This window comes from Melanotaenia boesemani, chromosome 24 (assembly GCF_017639745.1).
Source record: "Melanotaenia boesemani isolate fMelBoe1 chromosome 24, fMelBoe1.pri, whole genome shotgun sequence".
Classification (NCBI taxonomy): Eukaryota; Metazoa; Chordata; class Actinopteri; order Atheriniformes; family Melanotaeniidae; genus Melanotaenia; species Melanotaenia boesemani.
In genome coordinates this window covers 3,074,822-3,095,422 of record NC_055705.1, presented here as the reverse complement: position 1 = coordinate 3,095,422, position 20,601 = coordinate 3,074,822, and the positions used below count along the sequence as shown (strand labels likewise).

The window sequence follows — 20,601 nt, the reverse complement described above, 5'->3', positions numbered from 1 at the left end:
CGAGAAGGCGTTTTTCCGTCTGTGGCCACGGTAACATGCTTTCTGCTATTAGAAAGATTTGAGGAGCGTTTGGTCCCCAACTTGTCAGGAAGCTTCCCACCAAGTTTGGAGTCAGTCGCACGAATCCCCTCAGACTAGTTCGTTCAAATACGATGTGTGTAAAGTGGAAAAAATGGCAAAAAAATGGCCGCACACGCCAAGATGGCGGGCGCCCCGTTGCCATGGCGACAGGTGTTACATTGAGTTTTTTGGTCAACACGGGGTGGTACACGTGTGTGCCGAGTTTCGTCTTCCTACGTTGAAGTAGACTTCCTGGTTCCCATTCATGTGGTGATTTTTGGTGACTCTAGGTGGCGCTGTTGAGCCAATTTTGCATTGAATAGTATGCGGACCTTATAATATCCGATTTTCGCCGGGCTTGACGTGTGTGCCAAGTTTCACAACTTTTCATGGGTGTTTAGGGGGTCAAATTTGGCGTCGAAATGCTTAGGAGGAGGAGGAGGAGGAGAAGGAGAATAATAAACATTTCAGGAACAATAGGGCCTTGCCATACTTTGTATGGCTCGGACCCTAATTAAAGCCGCAAGCGGCATCCATCGGGTCCGAGCTGCCTGGACCCCGCCACCCGATGTTGCCATGACAACAGGTGCTGCAATGCGTTAAGGACCCAACCTGTATGAATCCTGTCAAGTTTGGTGCAGATCCCTCGTATTCCTATGGAGATATAAGCAAACCGTGTTTCATGGCGAGGGCGTTTTTCCCTCGGTTGCCACGGTTACAGGCTTTTTCCTATTAGAAAGATTTGAGGAGCGTTTGGTCCCCAACTTGTCAGGAAGCTTTCCACCAGGTTTGGAGTCAGTCGCACGAATCCCCTCAGACTAGTTCGCTCAAATACGATGTGTGTAAAGTGCAAAAAATGGCCACAAAATGGCCGCACACGCCAAGATGGCGGGAACCCCGTAGCCATGGCGACAGGTGTTTGATTGACTTTTTTGTTAGACTTGGTGTGTTACACGTGTGTGCCGAGTTTCGTGTTCCTACGTCGAAGTAGACTTTTGGGACCCCATTCATTTGGGGAATTTATTTTTTTCTAGGTGGCGCTGTTGAGCCAATTTTGTATTGAAGTGTATGCGGACCTTATAATATCCGAGTTACGTGGGGCTTGATGTGTGTGCCAAGTTTCACAACTTTTCATGGGTGTTTAGGGGGTCAAATTGGGCCTCGAAATGCTTAGAAAAATAATAATAATTAAAGCCGCAAGCGGCATCCATCGGGTCCGAGCTGCCTGGACCCCGCCACCCGATGTTGCCATGACAACAGGTGCTGCAATGCGTTAAGGACCCAACCTGTATGAATCCTGTCAAGTTTGGTGCAGATCCCTCATATTCCAATGGAGATATAAGCAAACCGTGTTTCATGGCGAGGGCATTATTCCGTCGTTTGCCACGGTTACAAGCTTTTTCCTATTAGAAAGATTTGAGGAGCGTTTGGTCCCCAACTTGTCAGGAAGCTTCCCACCAAGTTTGGAGTCAGTCGCACGAATCCCCTCAGACTAGTTTGTTAAAATGGGAGTGAAATCCAAGATGGCGGGCAGTCCGTTGCCATGGCAACAAGTGTTCTATTGACATCAATGCTGGACTTGGGGTGTCAGAAGTATGAATCCTGTCAAGTTTGGTGCAGATCCCACGTATTCCTATGGAGATATAAGCAAACCGTGTTTCATGGCGAGGTCATTTTCCATCAGTTGCCACGGTAACACGCTTCCTGCTATTAGAAAGATTTGAGGAGCGTTTGGTCCCCAACTTGTCAGGAAGCTTCCCACCAAGTTTGGAGCCAGTCGCGCGAATCCCCTCAGACTAGTTCGTTGAAATGTCAGAGAAATCCAAGATGGCGGGCACCCCGTTGCCATGGCAACAGGTGTTTGATTGACTTCTTTGCTGGACTTGGGATGTGACAGGTATGAATCCTGTGAACTTTGGTGCAGATCCCACGTATTTCTGTGGAGATATAAGCAAACCGTGTTTCATGGCGAGAAGGGTTTTTCCGTCGGTTGCCACGGTAACACGGTTTCTCCTATTAGAAAGATTTGAGGAGCGTTTGGTCCCCAACTTGTCAGGAAGGTCCCCACCAAGTTTGGAGTCGGTCGCACGAATCCCCTCAGACTAGTTCGTTCAAATGGCAATGAAATCCAAGATGGCGGCCACCCCGTTGCCATGACAACAGGTGTTCGATTGACTTCTTTGCTGGACTTGGGGTGTGACATGTATGAATACTGTGAACTTTGGTGCAGATCAAATGTATTTGTATGGAGATATGAGCAAACCGTGTTTCATGGCGAGAAGGTGTTTTTCCGTCGGTTGCCACGGCAACACGCTTTCTGCTATTAGAAAGTTTTGAGGAGCGTTTGGTCCCCAACTTGTCAGGAAGCTTTCCACCAAGTTTGGAGTCAGTCGCACGAATCCCCTCAGACTAGTTCGTTCAAATACGATGTGTGTAAAGTGCAAAAAATGGCAAAAAAATGGCCGCACACGGCAAGATGGCGGGCGTCACGTTGCCATGGCAACAGATGTCCGATTGACTTTTTTGCTCGACTCGGGGTGTTACACGTGTGTGCCGAGTTTCGTGTTCCTGCGTCGAAGTAGACATTTGGGTCCCCATTATATTGGGGGTAATTTATTTTTTCTAGGTGGCGCTGTTGAGCCACTTTTGCATTGAAGTGTATGCGGACCTTCTGATATCGCGATTTTCACCGGACTTGAGGTGTGTGCCAAGTTTCACAACTTTTCATGGGTGTTTAGGGGGTCAAATTTGGCCTCGAAGCGCTTAGAAGGAGAACTATAATAATAAACATTTCAGGAACAATAGGGCCTTGCCATACTTTGTATGGCTCGGACCCTAATAATAATAAACATTTGGAAAACAATAGGGTCTCGCCATACTTTGTATGGCTCGGACCCTAATAATAAACATTTCAGGAACAATAGGGCCTTGCCATACTTCGTATGGCTCGGACCCTAATAATAAACATTTCAGGAACAATAGGGCCTTGCCATACTTCGTATGGCTCGGACCCTAATAAACATTTCAGGAACAATAGGGCCTTGCCATACTTCGTATGGCTCGGACCCTAATTAAAGCCGCAAGCGGCATCCATCGGGTCCGAGCTGCCTGGACCCCGCCACCCGATGTCGCCATGACAACAGGTGGTGTAATGCGTTAAGGACCCAACAAGTATGAATACTGTCAAGTTTGGTGCAGTTCCCATTTATTCCTGTGGAGATATGAGCAAACCGTGTTTCATGGCGAGAAGGTGTTTTTCCGTGGGTTGCCACGGTAACACGCTTTTTGCTATTAGAAAGATTTGAATAGCGTTTGGTCCCCAACTTGTCAGGAAGGTTCCCAGCAAGTTTGGAGTCAGTGGCACGAATCCCCTCAGACTAGTTCGCTCAAATACGATGTGTGTAAAGTGCAAAAAATGGCCACAAAATGGCCGCACACGCCAAGATGGCGGGCACCCCGTAGCCATGGCGACAGGTGTTTGATTGACTTTTTTGTTAGACTTGGTGTGTTACACGTGTGTGCCGAGTTTCGTGTTCCTACATCGAAGTAGACTTTTGGGACCCCATTCATTTGGGGAATTTATTTTTTTCTAGGTGGCGCTGTTGAGCCAATTTTGTATTGAAGTGTATGCGGACCTTATAATATCCGAGTTACGTGGGGCTTGATGTGTGTGCCAAGTTTCACAACTTTTCATGGGTGTTTAGGGGGTCAAATTGGGCCTCGAAATGCTTAGAAAAATACTAATAATTAAAGCCGCAAGCGGCATCCATCGGGTCCGAGCATCCTGGCCCCCGCCACCCGTGTCATTCACCTTTTTAGCTCAAGCCATAAGAGCGTGACGTGACATATGTGTCACATACAGTTTCTGAGACAGTTTGTTTCAATTTATGGAATAAAGTTTGTTCAAAATCCTGTTGAACACAATGTCATACTTGTCCTCTGTTCCCTAATAGATACCCAGAAGCAGAAAACCATATTATATTATTTTTAAACTATCATATGGTAATAAATGGTAGATCCCATTATTTACATTTTGTTAAAGGGCCAAATCATATTTAAAAATGTGTACTTTTCTTACCATTTTTTCATGGGACAGGCATAGATGGGTTAACTCAGCACGGTGTACCTGTGTAATTGTTTTCAAATAATGTACATGGAGGTGGCTGAGTCCTAAACAGTAGAAAGCCAGCACTTCTCTCCAACCAGAGGGAACCTATTTCCATGGCAACAGGTGTTTTCATGTGTTAAGGACCTAACAAGTATGAATACTGTCAACTTTGGTGCAGATCCCATGTATTTGTTTGCAGATATGAGCTAACCATCACAAATCATTGTGCAGTTAGTGTCATGGACAATTCACTCAGTCATAAGAAGTTGAAAATTAGTGACAAGCTGACACTGCTGATAGAGAAATAATAGACAAACTACTGTATGAAGCCCAAAGACACTAGAAAAATTACAGTTTTGCTTCAGTAGAGAGAAAATGTTAGTGGATGACATTAAATAAATGATGCATAGAAGCTTCCTCATTCCCTTAAATCCACAGTTTTGTTGTGGATTTAAGGGATTTATATATATATATATATATATATATATATATATATATATATATGTATGTATATATATATATATATATATACATATATATATATAGTACAGCCATTGAAGACCCATCTCTTTTGAATACATTCGATGAGTGTTTCAGAACATTTGTGTTGTAAATCAGCTGAAGAAGACCAGATATTAAATAACTATGATGTTTTTTTCATTTTAGTTTTTTCCATTGTATTTCTGCACTTTTTACAAATGGAGATCATGTGCCTTGTTTTCCAGTAAATGACTGAAAAGTGTTTCATTATTATATTCCATTTATAAAGGCGGATTTAAAATAAATATATGGGGTCATTTGAAACCAGTTGTTAGTAGTTTAATAACCCATATTTTAATATATATATATAACTATATAACTATACAGACAGGTCATTTTAATCTATTTGTAGAGTAGAAAATATTAACAAATGTGCTGGGTCCAACACATAACCCATTCCTGCTGATTTAAAATAAAGCAGTGCCGAGTCAATCCATATTTGACCCAGCAGCAGGGTTAAGATTGGGTTATTTTTGAACCCAGCAGTTTTTAGTGTGTGTGTGTGTATACATGTGTGTACATACATATACACACACCACACATCCTTTAACAGACAATGCCTCAACAGCAGGATTAATGAAAAGACAGCTTGGTCCTGCTGGATATAAGTCATAATATTAGTTAAAAAAAAAAGGATGTGATTGTAAAAAAATTATTAATTATTCAGTTATTCTGCTTATGTCAGTGCCTGGTGTTAGTTCATATTTAACAATAGTTTTATGGTTAGAACAATAAACAGGGTTACAGATGTAATTATTCTTAAGCTCACATAACAAAAAGTGGATGGTATTAGGTATTATATAGTGATATAATAGTGTTGCCTTCTATACATTAGGATAATAAAATGGCAGTCATCATTCGAAGCATCTACAGACACTTGTCCAAGTTGAGGACCTGAAAGTGGGGTAAAATGTAATCTAAAATATTACACTGCTGCAGATCACCTGACTACCTGCAGTCACCACAGCAACCTAAAAAATATTTCTTTATATTATATGTTATTATTTATTTTTTGTTTATTCATTTTTTGCTGAGTTTTGTTTAATCAGCCTGTTTGTTGTTTTTCTTGCACTGTTAAGACCGTCACACCGCAATGCATTGTGGTATAATTCTTCCCGGTCTTGTGTTGACAAGGATCATAACTCTGATTGGATGACGTTCGGATTTTTGAAAGATGCACTTTTCGTTCGGACATTTTGTGTGTCTGTAAACGAGGCTCGGTCTTTTCAGCTCAGCTTCTGATCAGACAATACGTCTAGTTCACAGCAGACTGAAAAACTTTGCCTTCTTGTGGATTTATCCAGCAAACTTCGAACTTTTCGATCCAGGACACCTTCCTCAGCTTCTCGGACGTGTTTGTGGCTTTGCTTGGTAAGTTTAAGATTTTTATTAATGGAAAAGAAACTTTTTTCTACACCGTGTTAGCTTACAGCAGGTCGAAGTGGATTAATGTGACGTGTAACCTGTTAAATACTCTGCATTAAAATGATAGTTTATCATTATTATTATTAGTTAAAGTGAGCTAAAATAATAATGTCTTAACACTACTGTCCAAAGCAATCGAATATTTAGTAAAAGAAATGCCTCCCCAGGATGGATATTTAAGAGAAGCAAAGATAGCTGGTTAGCTGGTGTTATGTCTTTTTTTTTTAGGATCATGTTTCTGCTTGCTGGTTTATTGCGGTGTGTGTTTCTGATTTAAGCTCCGTATTTGCTAAACATTTAATGCCGTTTTTACTGTGATAATGGGGTGATTCCCTCTCCTAAAATACTTGATCATGATAGTTAGACTTACATTAGTGAGGTGTGACATACAAGTTCGTGGTTCGATCATTCTGTGTTACATGTATTACTCAGTGGCAATATAATTAAATTAGGAATTTGCCACTTCTGATTTATGGAGGATGTAAAGTGACACAATGAATTATTTAAATATATCATTCAATAATTACTTAAATGTGTCATTATATAATAAAAATGATAATGAAATACATAAATGTGTTATTAAATAATGAAAATGATAATTAAACACATAAATGTGTTATTAAATGTATGATTAATTAATTAAAATCCAACTAAATATATGTAAAAACATATAATTATTTCACTATTTAATTAATTATTTCTCTATTTTATTATTTCACTATTTAATTAATTATTTCTGTACTTCATTATGTCTCTGGTGTTACGTCTGGTGTGACATCTTTTTTTTAGGATCATGTTTCTGCTTGCTGGTTTATTGCGGTGTGTTTCTGATTTAAGCTCCTTATTTGCTAAACATTTAATGCCGTTTTTACTGTGATAATGGGGTGATTCCCTCGCCTAAAATACTTTATCATGATAGTTAGACTTACATCAGTGAGGTGTGACACACAAGTTCGTGGTTCGATCATTCTGTGTTACAAGTTTTACTCAGTGGCCATAATTTAATTATGAATTTGCCACTTCTGATTTATGGAGGACGTAAAGTGACACAATGAACTAATTAAATATACCTTTCAATAATTACTTAAATGTGTCCGCCACGGTTTTCCTCCCTGGTTGGCCGCCATATTTTTCCCCTGGCGGACTGCGCATGTGCAGTCTCAGCAAAGATAAAAAAAAAAGGAGACGATGTCTCACTCTGTATTTTTTTTCCCCCTCTTTGGGCGTGTGCATTGTGCAACTCTCAGCAGAGATAGGATTCGAAGACGATGTCTCACTCTGTATTTTTTTTTTTCTGCCGACAATAGTCGACGGCTAAATTGTCGACTATTTTTATTGTCGACTATTGTCGACAACGTCGACTAATCGTTGCGGCCCTAAATGAAATACATACATGTGTTATTAAATGTATCATTAATTAATTAAAATACAAATGACTATATGTAAAAGCATATTATTTCACTATTTACTTAATTTTTTCACTATTTCATTAATTATTTCTCTATTTCATTATTTCACTATTTAATTGTGAAATAATTAATTAAATAGATAAATAATTAATTAAATAGTGAAATAATGAAATAGAGAAATAATTAATTAAATAGTAAAGTAATTATAAATGTTTTTACATATATTCATTTGTATTTTAATTAATTAATGATATATTGAAAAACACATTTAAGTATCTCATTATCATTTTAATTATTTAATAACACATTTATGTATTTCATTATCATTGTAATTATTTAATGACACGTTTAAGTAATTATTGGATGATATATTTATTCAATTCATTGTGTCACTTTACGTCCTCCATACTGATTATGCTCCTTTTCATTATCCATAAATGTGTGTGAACTAGCTTCTCTTTGGTCTTGTGGAGTCCCACATCATTCAATGACAGAGTTTTTCTTGATAGAGGCAGAAATATGTCTTTTGCAATTTACGCAGGCTCTAAAATGTCTGTGTTATACCATTCTGATTCTGTTTTTTTGTGCTTATATGTATATTTATTTTTTATCTATGTAATTATTTTACTATTAAATTAATTAGTGAAATAATTAATTAAATATAGAAATAATGAAATAGAGAAATAATTAAATAGTGAAACAATGAAATAGAGAAATAATTAATTAAATGGATAAATAATCAATTAGTAAAATAATTATAAATGTATTTACATATATTGAATTGTATTTTTGATTAATTAATGATACATTTAATAACACATTTATGTATTATCATTGTAATTATTTAATGACACGTTTAAGTAATTATTGGATGATATATTTAATTAATTCATTGTGTGACTTTACGTCCTCCATACTGATTATGCTTCTTTTTCATTATCAATAAATGTGTGTGAACTAGCTTCTCTTTGGTCTTGTGGAGTCCCACATCATTCAATGACAAAGTTTTTATTGATAGAGACAGAAATATGTCTTTTGCAATTTACGCAGGCTCTAAAATGTCTGTGTTATACCATTCTGATTCTGGTTTTTTGTGCTTATATTTATATTTTTATCTATGTAATTATTTTAATATTAAATGAATTAGTGAATTAATTAAATAGTAAAATAATTAAATAGATAAATAATTAATTAAATAGTAAAATAGTAAATTAGATAAATCATTAATTAAATATTAAAATAATGAAATGGATAAATAATTAAATAGTGAAATAATGAAATAGAGAAATAAATAATTAAATAGTGAAATAGTTAATTAAATGGATAGATAATTAATTAGTAAAATAATTATAAATGTTTTTATATTCATTTGTATTTTAATTAATTAATGATACATTTAAAAACACAATTATGTATTTCATTATCATTGTAATTATTTAATGACACGTTTAAGTAATTATTGGATGATATATTTAATTAATTCATTGTGTCACTTTACGTCCTCCATACTGATTATACTCCTTTTTCATTATCAATAAATGTGTGTGAACTAGCTTCTCTTTGGTCTTGTGGAGTCCCACATCATTCAATGACAAAGTTTTTATTGATAGAGGCAGAAATATGTCTTTTGCAATTTACGCAGGCTCTAAAATGTCTGTGTTATACCATTCTGATTCTGGTTTTTTGTGCTTATATGTATATTTATTTTATTTTATTTTTTATTTTTATCGATATGCTTTTTTCCTTTATTGTCCAGCCCTAATATATATATATATATATATATATATACATATATATATATATATATATATATATATATGGGGGGGGGAATGGAAAAGGGAATCACCTTTTTAAATCTAAGATTTGAAATGGAATTTTTAAGCAGATTTAGGAATTATTTAATTCTCCTGTTAGAAATTGCATTTGAAAATACATTTACAAATCACAGTATTTAATAATGAATATTTCAATGTCCAATTCCTTGTTAATATTTTAATTTGAAATGTGTAGAAATTCCAAAACACTTTTCAAATTGATGTTTTTATTGTATAAATTAAATTTTTTAATTTAAAATTATATGAATTAATCTATTTTCTTTTTTTTTTTTTTTTTTTTTTCCAATTTATCACTTCTTATGAAAATGCTGTATTGCATTTTCTATCACCCTACTGATCTTCTATAGGATTCAGCCTTGAATCATTCTTGGGACACTTATCAATCTGGCGAGCTGTGGCAGCAGCCTGGGTTACACACAAATGCAACATTAATATAATCTATTATGCTTTGTTTCTACATCAATGCAGTTTCATCCATTCCTGCATCTCCATGTATCGTAGAAACAATAGGTTCAACACTCTTACTGTTCTTGTTTTGACATCTTTTGTAATTCACATGTCTGTCGTATTTGGAGAGGGGTATGGCTTGATGATAGAACATGCCTGGGTCTCTGTTTGTAGTCTGTAGTTTTAAGCTACATGATGGACTGTGAAGATGCACAACCCTATTGCGCAATAGCATAAAATGGCCAGACCAACACTTAAAATATATATTTTTAAATGTTTTGGTAATTATCAATATCTATCATGTGTACATATATATATATATATATATATATGTAGTCTAACTTATTTTGTCTCTCTTTTCCAGTACTTGTGTAAGATTGTTTGTGTGAGTGCCTGTCCCTCTGTTGGGTGTGTGTGTGCGTGTAAGCCAGGGTGCGCGTGTGTGTGGGTTGTTTTTTTTTCTAGAGATGCCGAGGAAGAAGAACTTCAGGATTTCCCAGGCAGCGAGGAGGAGCGCTGCGGACAGACTGACCCTTGATGTTTCTCCTCAGCTTCCCATGGACCGCTGTGCACGTATGTATCCAAGCATTTTTATTTAGTTGTGATTCAGTGATTGACAATCAAGTGTGCACATATTCTGTGATTGTACTGATGTGTTTTTTTCTGTATGTCTGTAGCGCGTGGCACTGGGCACCGGCACAAGGTGAAGAGGTGGGAGGTGTCGGTGCTCACCGGGCGGCAGCACAAGTTGGTTCTTCCGTCGGAGTCCCACGGCAAAAAGGTAATGCTGTGTTTGAAATATACTAACGTAATAAAAACCCAAGTGAACAATACATGGTGCTAAAAATACCAACATCTTTTCATTCAGGTGGTTTTTGCTATTGGTGACTCCCATCTTCGAAGCCTTGCAGGTATTTACCTATATTTTTATGTTCAATAAAGTATTAATGTACTGTATTAATGTATTTTATAAAATGTTACACAGACACAAAGAAATACAGTAGAAACTTTCTTTGTCTTTTAGATGGCATCGTGCGGTTGCCTGAGGGTCGTCTGGCGTGGGGGTTCATGTCAACGCCTGGGGCAAGCGCCACCGAGTTGAGAACTGAGGTGCTTCATGCTGAGGTGCCTCAGGATCCCGACTTGGTGTGCGTCTTGGCTCCGAGCAATGACTTGACCGCCAAGCACACCATCGGTCGTGCGGCTGCAGACTTCCAGCGGTACCTAGCCACCGTCTGCAGTCGCTGGCCGAAGGTGTGTGTGCTGGACTTTCCTCCGAGGTTGACCGTTGAGGACTCCCTGCAAGAGCTCTACCGCCAGGAGTTCCACCGGGTGGCAGCCCGCATGGGTACGTGAAAATATGTGCCTGCACTGTTGCATGTTTATCGCAGATTACATCAGAAATATGGCTGTAGTTTATCTTCAGTGTAGTGGTATATAGATGTATAAATTCTGTTGTTTTACAAGCATAAAGAGCTCTGCTATGTGTTTTTGTTAAAGCTGTGAAGTACTTCCACATCGCGGACCACTTCCCCCGGCAGTGTCTCAACCTGTGGAGTCGCGATGGTGTAAGTAGATCATTTGTCTTGACAAGGTTTGATGCCCTCGTGTTCATGTCAGAGGCTGAGAGGGAATCCAGGACCTTCTGATCTTGAGATGATAGACTATCTGAATAGAGCTGTGTATATCTAGTGAGAGATTTTGTGGAAAAAGTTACATTTCATGAATGTCGTCCTCCTAGGTCCACCTGAGTGATGACGTCGGAATGGAGATCTTCGCCCAACTGCTGTGGACGGTTGCTTACACGGTTGTTCTTTTAATTTTTAACAGTTAAATCGTCTTATGAAATATATGCAAGCATTCACTTGATGTAATTTTGGCTGCTGACCAAGTGTGGAAAAGGCATATTGTTTATGGTTCTGTCTTTATTTTTTGATTGAAGCAACTGGAGACCGTGCCGCCAGCCCCGCCGGTGTGTCGTCCATCCCCACCTTCTCGCTTCACTCCCCGTGTGGTTGTGAAGGGAGAGGTGAGGGTGCGTCGCAGCCCTGGGCCCGAGGAGTGGACTGTCGTTGGTCCGAGCGGCAAGGTAATAATATGGCAAGAAATGTCAAAGCTGTCAGACTCACATTTGATTGATTTTTCACAGACCAAAATCCCCTTTGTTTATTTTTTCTATATATTCTTTCTCTTTCAGTCCTCTGGAGGATGCAGTGCAGTTCAGCGGGAGGTTCGTATGATATTTGTATAGAAAAACATGAAGTGTAATATTTGCTGGAAGTTAAATGGTTAAAGCAGTAAAAGTCAACGCTTGTGTATATCTGTTTCTGTATTTCTAGCCGGCTGGCATCCCCCTGAATCCTGTGCTGTTCAGCAGTGAGATGTTGGAGGAGATGGAGAAGGTTTCTCCATCAAATCTGACATCTCCTGCTGACTTCGCTGGTGTTTCACCGCCAAAGGTAAATTGCATCCAGACAAACATGTGTTTAGGGGTTATCATAAAATGTTTTATTCTGAAAGTCTAAATGATTAACGATAGACTTCTATAACGCAAAATGTGTTCTGTGTCCATATCATTTTGGACAGACGCTGCGTGTGAAACACCACTCCAAGAGGACTCGAAGGGTAAGTAGATTTTGGAAATAAATCTTTGTATTTATTATTTTTCCTGTGTTTGTGAAGTGAAATAAACTTTGTTTTCGTTTCTTTTCTATTTGAGACTGCATCCAGCCGAGGGATTTCTTCTGACTCCAAGGCCGCTCTGGAGTCGAAGAAGGTAAGAAATGTAATTGTGCTTAAGATTTGTGTATTTTTATGTGCGTGTGTGTGTATATGTGTATATATATGTATACATGTATCATATATATATGTATGTATCATCTCTGAAGATGTGTTTTTGCAATTTCTGTCTTGAGGTCGGGGCAACGTCCAGGCATCCGGTCCCTTCTGGCCGCACTGACGAGAGGACGGTGAGTACCATTTACATGAACAATATCTGTAAAGTATATATTATTTGTTAATAAAGGAAAAAACACATTTTTCATGTATTTAGGGCAGGGGTGGCCAACGTCGGTCCTCAAGAGCCACAATCCTGCAGGTTTTACATACATCCCTGCACCAACACACCTGACTCAAATTAAATGAATCCTACAGCCTAAAAGGATCTGCACAATGACTCATTAGTTTAAGTCAGGTGTGTTGGTGCAGGGATGCATGTAAAACCGGTCTCGAGGACCGACGTTGGCCACCCCTGGTTTAGGGGTTTTGCTAAATTGTTTTAAAGTATCAATTTTGCACATACTCAGCATGACAGAGAACAAATGTCAGTGCACAGACAGCAGTTTATTACACATGACAGTGATTAGAGGCCATTGCATGTTGATATCCTTTATGGTTAGGTTGAGACAACACAGAGCCCGGGTGTGTTGTCTTCTACTGATGAAGATGAGGCAACTACTGCGAAGGTAAGTGAGGTGAGTATGGGTAATGTTGATGTTGTTAGGGGTTCAGTTCACCAGGGGCACAGTCGGTTTAGGAATCCGGGAGTTCAGTGTATGGCGATAGGGTTGGTTAGTTTGGCCAGACATATGGTGTCTAGTGTGTTGAATTGGAAGACAGAAGATTTAGATTTAGCTCTGTGGTTAGGAGATCAGCTCTATACACATCTGAAGGACCATGGTCTAATTCCTCCAGGAGAAGACTTTTTGATGATCCCAGAGTTGCCGAAAGAGCACGTTTTATACTGGCAGAACTTTAAGTTTGCGTTCCCCGAGACTGTCAGTGGTGATGTCACTGTGACTGAAGGAGAGTTCATTGAGTGTGGAGCATTTGTGACTCTAGAACATGGGCTGGAAAGGATGTTATCTCAGTACCAGACATGTCTTTTGACCTTGTGTTCAAATACATGTGCTGTAATTTCTGCTAGTGGTAGGTTTGCTGTAGTTGATTCTCATTCACGCAGTGCTACTGGCATGGTGGATGTTAATGGTACCAGTGTAGTTTTGTACTTTGGTTCCATAAGGGAAGTGTTTGATCACTTTAGTTGTTTGGCAGTGATGTTTGGTGGTAGTAGCAAGCCTTTTGAAATAAATGGCGTTGATGTCAGTAGGGAGTGTGATGTGTCGAGTAGCTTATTTGTTGGTGAATCTGATGATGGCAATAAGCAACGTGCAAAACGTCAGCTGTCAGCAGATTGTGATGAAGTTGGCCTTTCCAGCCCATCTAAACATACGCCAAAGAAAGGTCGTATTAATGATTCGATGGTTGTTTCAGATGACGAGTTTGCTGTTGAGGAACAGGTTCTGTTAAGTCGGCAGGTTAGTTCAGATGTGGAAGTAGTCAGTGAAGGACATGAAAAGCTAATGTTTAACCCTCTCTGTGAAAATACTTGTCAAAGTTTATGTACCAAATTAAATATAGAGTATGAAAGTGTAAATAGCACAGCGTCTAGTCGTGTCGGTGAATTAGGTCTTCCGTGCCAAAATAGAGACATAGTTGCTGATGGTAGCTGCTATTTTAGGGCCGTTTCTCAGGCAGTGAGTGGCACACAAAAGCATCACATCAAAATTAGGAGAGCGGTTGTGAAATATTTAGTGAAAAATGATTTAAAATATGAAAGTAGTTTGAGAGAAGGTTATTCCTCTGTGGCAGATTACGTAGACAAATCAAAAATGCGTTACGTTAGCAGCTGGGCGACAGAATTAGAAATACAAGCCACAGCAGATTTATTGGGTATTAATGTCTTTACATTTATTGGTGGTCGTTGGCTAAAGTATGGATGCAGCAGCAGTTGTGTGTCAGAAAAATCCATTTATTTAGAAAACTGCCTTGGTAATCATTATGAAACTGTAGTTTGCGTTAAAGAACCCAAACTAGAAAGTTGTTATGGGTACTGTAAAGTAAATCTTTCAGAATCGTGTCGTACTAGATTGTCAGGCAAAGATTTAATTAGAGATGTTTCATCCGAAAGTGACACGTCAGTTTGCAAAAAGGACAGAGGTTTATATATTTCTAAACATAATAAAGTAATGAGAAGAAATCAAATTAGGAATATAAATAAAAGAAAATATGCAATAGATGCATGTCACCGACAAAACCTGAAGGAGCAAAGGAAAATAAAATATGCATTAGATGCGCATCACCGTGAAAATGTGAAAGACTGTAAAAAAATAAGATATGCACTAGATGCGCGTCTCCGTGAAAATGTGAAAGACCGTAGAAAAATAAGATATGCAAAAGATGCGCGTCACCGTGAAAATGTGAAAGACCGTAAAAAAATAAGATATGCAAAAGATGCGCGTCACCGTGAAAATGTGAAAGACCATAAAAAAATAAGATATGCACAAGATGCGCGTCACCGTGAAAATGTTAAAAATGAAAGCAAAGTAAAATATGCAAAAGATGCGCGTCATCGTGAAAATGTTAAAGATCAAAGCAAAATAAAATATGCACTAGATGCGCGTCACAGAGAATTAGTTAAACGAGTTGTGAAATCAAAGAGGCAAGAAATTAAAGATAAAGACAAAACACAGAATATTGAGTTTTTCACTGAGAGGTTTTTAAACAAAGTTGAACATGGTCCTGAGTATATCTGTTGTGTCTGTTTCAGGCTGTTGTTTCCACATCAGGTGTTGAGTTGTAGAAAGGATGCTTATAACAAGACTGCGGCCATAGCTTCTTTGTCAGATAGGTGTATTAAAACTGACTATTTACATGAATGTAGGGAGGATTGTGTTCAGCCGTGTCAGATTATGGCTTCAAGTAGAGGGCATCTTTGGATTTGTTACACTTGTCATCATAAAATTTCACATGAGCAAATGCCTGCTGAAAGTGTAACAAATAATTTGGTAGTAGATCCAGTTCCCCCAGAATTGGCTTGTTTGAATAGGTTAGAACAACATTTGATTGCTTTAAATATTCCGTTCATGAAAATGCTTGCATTACCCAAAGGTGGCCAAAATGGAGTTCATGGACCAGTAACCTGCGTTCCATCCAACGTAGTTCAAACATCTAAAATGTTGCCCCGATCAAATATGGAGGGCTCTTTATTGGCAGTAAAATTAAAACGTAAGTTAACTTATAAAGGCCATTATCAGTATGAGTTTGTGGATACGATGCATATTAGGCAAGCTTTGCGGTTTTTAAAGCAATCAAATAAGTTTTATAAAGACATAGATTTTAATGAGGAATGGGTTAATGAGTTGTGTGTCTTAGACCATCCTGAGGATGAAGAGAAGGACAATGCAGAAGTAGACAATGCAGAAGTAGTTGAGAATACTGGGGATGATGTTGAAGATGATGAGTTGCTGCATGATCGACAGCAACATTGCATGTTTTCAGATACGTGTTTGATGCCTGTAGATATTGGTCAGGAAGTTCTAGATCAGTATTTTGACAGTATAGTTAATGTTGCACCAGCTGAGGGTAATAATCCAGTTAAGTTGTTGACAGATCGAGAAAATGAAGCAAGGTGTTTCCCAGTGTTGTTTCCTCGAGGTCGTAATATGTATCATGAAAGCCGTGTGTATAATTTGTCATTGTGTCGTTATTTTAATAACCGAATTTTACATGCGGATAGAAGGTTTGCTCAGAATGTAGAGTATATTTTCTTTGCTCAGTACATGTCTGAGGTAGAGCAGGTTGTTTCCAAAGTAAGTATAGCATTAAGAAAAGGTAAAGGAGGTGAGGTGAGTGTAGAAAAGGAGGAGTCCTTGAAGCAGTTGTTGGATGTAGATGACGGTTTCAGATTTCTTAAGCCTATTAGAGGGACCCCAGCATTTTGGCAGGGAGTACAGAAAGACCTGATGGCTTGTGTTCGGCAACTTGGGATTCCCACGTGGTTTTGTTCATTCTCTTCCGCGGATCTTAGATGGCAAAACCTTCTTAAAACAATTTTAAAACAGGAAGGTCGAACACAGACATTCGAAGAGCTAGAGTGGACTGATAGATGCGATCTGTTGCGTCGTAATCCTGTCACTGCCGGCAGAATGTTTGACTTCCGCTGGCACTGTTTTCTGAAGGAGGTCCTTATGTCTCCTTCAAATCCCATAGGAAAAATTATTGATTACTTTTATCGGGTGGAGTTTCAGTGTCGTGGGAGTCCTCATGTGCACTGTCTTTTCTGGATTGAAAATGCTCCTAAAATTAATACGAACAAGGACGAAGAAGTGGTAGCTTTTATTGATAAGTACGTAACGTGAGCTACCAGCACAGGATGAGACGTTATTGGAGATGGTCACATCTGTGCAGCAACATTCAAAGAGGCATTCAAAAAGCTGTAAGAAAGGTGGCACTGAATGTCGCTTTAATTTTCCCAGACCAGTGTCAGGTAGGACATTTCTTGTTAATGTTCATTTGAATACTACAAATGAGTGCGATAAATGTAAGAATAGGTTCGATCAAAAATACGAAGGAAAACAGTGCACATGTGGAAATGAGTACTACTATAATCTGCTAAAGGTTGATAAGGATTTGGCAGTACGCACTCTGGAGTCAGTGAAAAAGGCGTTAAAAGATGAGAACAAGACGTTTAATAGTTTAGATGAGTTGTTTCATAGTTTAAATATCAATCAGCAAATATTTGAAATATGTTACAAACGTCTAAATATGAATAAAACCCAAATTGTATATAAAAGAGACATTAACGAAGCATGGATTAATCCATATAACAGGTCTCTATTAAAATGCTGGAATGCAAATTTAGATATTCAGTTTGTGACCGATGCGTACGCAGTTATAGTATATATTATTTCATACATTAGCAAATCAGAAAAAGAGGTAGGATTGTTGCTTAGTAAAGCTCATAAAGAAGCAACAAAAGATGACAACGTCAGCGCAAAAGAGGCACTGAAACAAATTGGCAGCGTTTATCTAAACAGTCGCGACGTGTCTGCTCAAGAAGCAGTTTATAGATTAACGGGAATGCATTTGAAAGAGAATTCGCGTAAAGTAGAGTTTATACCAACAGGGGACAAAATAGTTAAAATGAGTAAACCAATTAGTGTTATCCAAGAATGTGGGCTAACTGGAGATGATGTGTGGATGGTTAGTATAGTAGATCGTTATAGAAGTAGGCCTAATAATAGCACTTTTAATGACATGTGCATAGCAACGTTTGTGTCAGAATATCGTCTTTTAAACGGAAATGAAAAATCAAAGAATGCGATTCAATTGCAAAGGGGATTAGGATTAATTCTTAAAAGAACACGAACAAAACCCGCTGTAGTTCGTTATGCGCGCTTTTCAAAAACAAAAAATCCCGAATTATATTTTAAAAGCCAATTACAGTTGTTTTTGCCGTACCGCGTAGAAGATGACTTAAAAGCTGCTGATTGCGAAACATTTGAACAATTTTATGAAAATGGTTCCGTGATCTTTAGTGATGGATCAGAACACACGGTGAAATCTGTCGTCGATACGAATAGGAACAAATTTGAGGTAGAAGATTCAGAAGAATTAGAAGAGTTGCAAAAGAAGCTTGAAAATGAGGGTGGCCCTGAAGTTGCCTGGGGAAATCTGTGCCCCGAAAAAGAAGTAGAGCGTTTAGAGTGTCAAGAAGAAATTAGAGAAAAAGAACAGACACCTGCGGAAGATGCAGAAGAAATAGGTCGGGAACTCGTAGACAATATTCCAGATTTGGCTGTTAGGAATGATCAGGTGTGTCAATTAGAAAAGAATAATAATGTAATTAGTAGGCGTGAGGGCTTAGAATTAATTAGATCTCTAAATGAGAAGCAGCTGTCAGTCTTCTATAAAATCCGTAACTGGTGTTTGGATAAAGTTAATGGTAGAAACCCAGAACCCCTCCATGTGTTTATATCTGGAGGAGCTGGAGTTGGAAAGAGCTACCTAGTTAAAGCGATTCAATACGAGGCCACAAGGTTATTGTCACCAAGTTGTCAGAATCCAGATAACATTTGCGTTTTATTAACGGCTCCGACCGGAATAGCTGCTTATAATTTAAAGGCAGCGACTATCCACAGTACATTTGGCATTGGCAAAGATGTGAGCCTACCTTACACACCTTTGAGTGAGGAAAAGCTCAATTCTTTGCGTGTTAAATATATTGATTTGCAGATAGTCATAATTGATGAAATCTCCATGGTCAATCATAATTTATTGGCTTATGTCCATGGCAGATTAAGACAAATCAAACAAACTGGTGACTATAACCCTTTCGGTAATGTGAGCATAATCGCGGTCGGAGATTTTTATCAGTTGCCCCCAGTAAAAGGAAAAGCGTTGTATGTACAAGATGTCCAAATGAACTTGTGGTCTAGTTTATTTCATCTTGTGGAGTTAAAAACAATCGTTAGGCAAAAAGATGAAGAGTTTGCGCGAATATTAAATAGAATGCGAACACATAGAAAAGGTACACCAATGTTAGTTGACGATATTAACATCTTAAAACGGTGTGAAACAGGTGAAGAGAGCACAGCCTTGCACATCTTTGCTACAAATTGCCAGGTTGATGAATATAATGAGGAACAGTTAATGAGAATATGTCCTGACCACATACTTATAACTGCACAGGACTTTGGTTATAATAAAAAAACTGGTAAATTAGAGTTAAAGCCAGATCATCATATTAGGGCCAAGAAAACAGCTTTACAAAAGGAGCTGTTATTGGGTAAAAATGCTCGAGTCATGTTGTCTCAAAACATCGATGTAAATGACGGTTTAGTAAATGGTGTATGTGGCACAGTGATATACATAGAACAGCCTGATAAGAATATGTTTCCTCTCAGAGTATATGTTAAATTTGATGATGATAAGGTAGGCATACAGAGGAAGAAACAAACCATTTACCCATCAGCAGAGTTAAAGGGTTCAGTACCAATTGAACCTCAGGAAGAGAGAGCCAATAAAAAAGGCATGAGACGACAGTTTCCTTTAAAGTTAGCTTGGGCCTGTACTGTACACAAAGTACAGGGCCTTACAGTAGATAGTGCTGTTGTCTCTTTAGCTAAGGTCTTTGCACCAGGACAGGCATATGTGGCATTGAGTAGAGTTAGAAGCCTGTCTGGTTTAATTATTCAAGAGTTTAAAGAGAAGGCTGTTTATTGTAAGGACAACATTGAACAGGCGATTGTTAATATTCCACCATTTCTAACTGAAAGCCACACAGTAGTAAAAGATGGTTTTAGAGTATTTCTGATGAACGTTCAAAGTTTAAATCGCCATGTCTCAGATTTGGCCCACTGTGCACAGCATTTGCAGCCTAACTGTATTGCTGTGACAGAGACATGGATACCTGCTGATGTTAGCTTAGATTCTGTAGAAATCACTGGTTATAGCTTTAGTAATGCCCCACGCAGTTTAGCATATCATAGAAATAATCCAGTGTTAATTTCCCTTAAAGGCCAACAACATGGTGGCGTTGGCATGTACTGTGACAGTAATTTAGAATTTGAAAATGTCAAAGTAGCAGCTTTAAATATAGAGTGTTTAGCTGTAAAATGTGTCACATACAACATTTTAATAGCAGCCATTTACAGGCCACCATCATATCCTGTGTCTCTCTTTTTCAGGCATTTTGAAGAATTGTTAAATGTGTTGGAGTCACAAAGTGGAACCATTGTTGTTTTGGGTGATTTCAATGAGGACATTTTGAAGTCCTCCACAATTTGTCAGAAAATGACAGACAGAGGATATGAGCAACATGTGTCGACAGCCACTACAGAGAAAGGCACCTTAATTGATCATGTTTACGTTAAAAATAGTAATTATAGAGTAGAAGCACTAGTGGTGCCTACATATTTTAGTGATCACGAGGGCA

The 20,601-nt window shown here is 38.3% G+C and overlaps 1 protein-coding gene and 1 long non-coding RNA gene across 2 annotated transcripts in view; both read left to right on the top strand.

Moving 5' to 3' along the window:
- Positions 1 to 20,601, top strand: part of LOC121635284 (zinc finger protein 665-like) — a 645,425-nt gene that overhangs the window by 447,540 nt on the left and 177,284 nt on the right. The window lies entirely within an intron of this gene.
- LOC121635340 lies at positions 10,516 to 10,903 on the top strand. The gene is made up of 3 exons (XR_006009411.1): positions 10,516 to 10,605; positions 10,693 to 10,735; positions 10,849 to 10,903. It is a non-coding gene; the product is annotated as an uncharacterized LOC121635340 (long non-coding RNA).